Here is a 218-nt window from a genome sequence, read left to right as displayed (position 1 = left end):
ATATATATGAAAATATTCTTTCTATTTATAAAAGAATCCTGAAAAAAAATTTACTCAACTGTTTTAAAAATTGATAATAATAACAATAATAATAATAATAATAATAAAAATAGAAATAATAATAAATGTTTCTTGAACAGCAAGTCAGCATATTAGAATGAATACTGGAGAACACTGGAGTAATTATGCTGAAAATTTAGCTTTGATCACAGGAATAA

The sequence above is a fragment of the Sinocyclocheilus grahami genome, unplaced genomic scaffold (assembly GCF_001515645.1).
Source record: "Sinocyclocheilus grahami isolate Dianchi unplaced genomic scaffold, SAMN03320097.WGS_v1.1 scaffold171.1, whole genome shotgun sequence".
NCBI classification, from domain to species: Eukaryota; Metazoa; Chordata; class Actinopteri; order Cypriniformes; family Cyprinidae; genus Sinocyclocheilus; species Sinocyclocheilus grahami.
The sequence above is the reverse complement of the archived record's forward strand: the minus strand, read 5'-3'. Positions refer to the sequence as shown.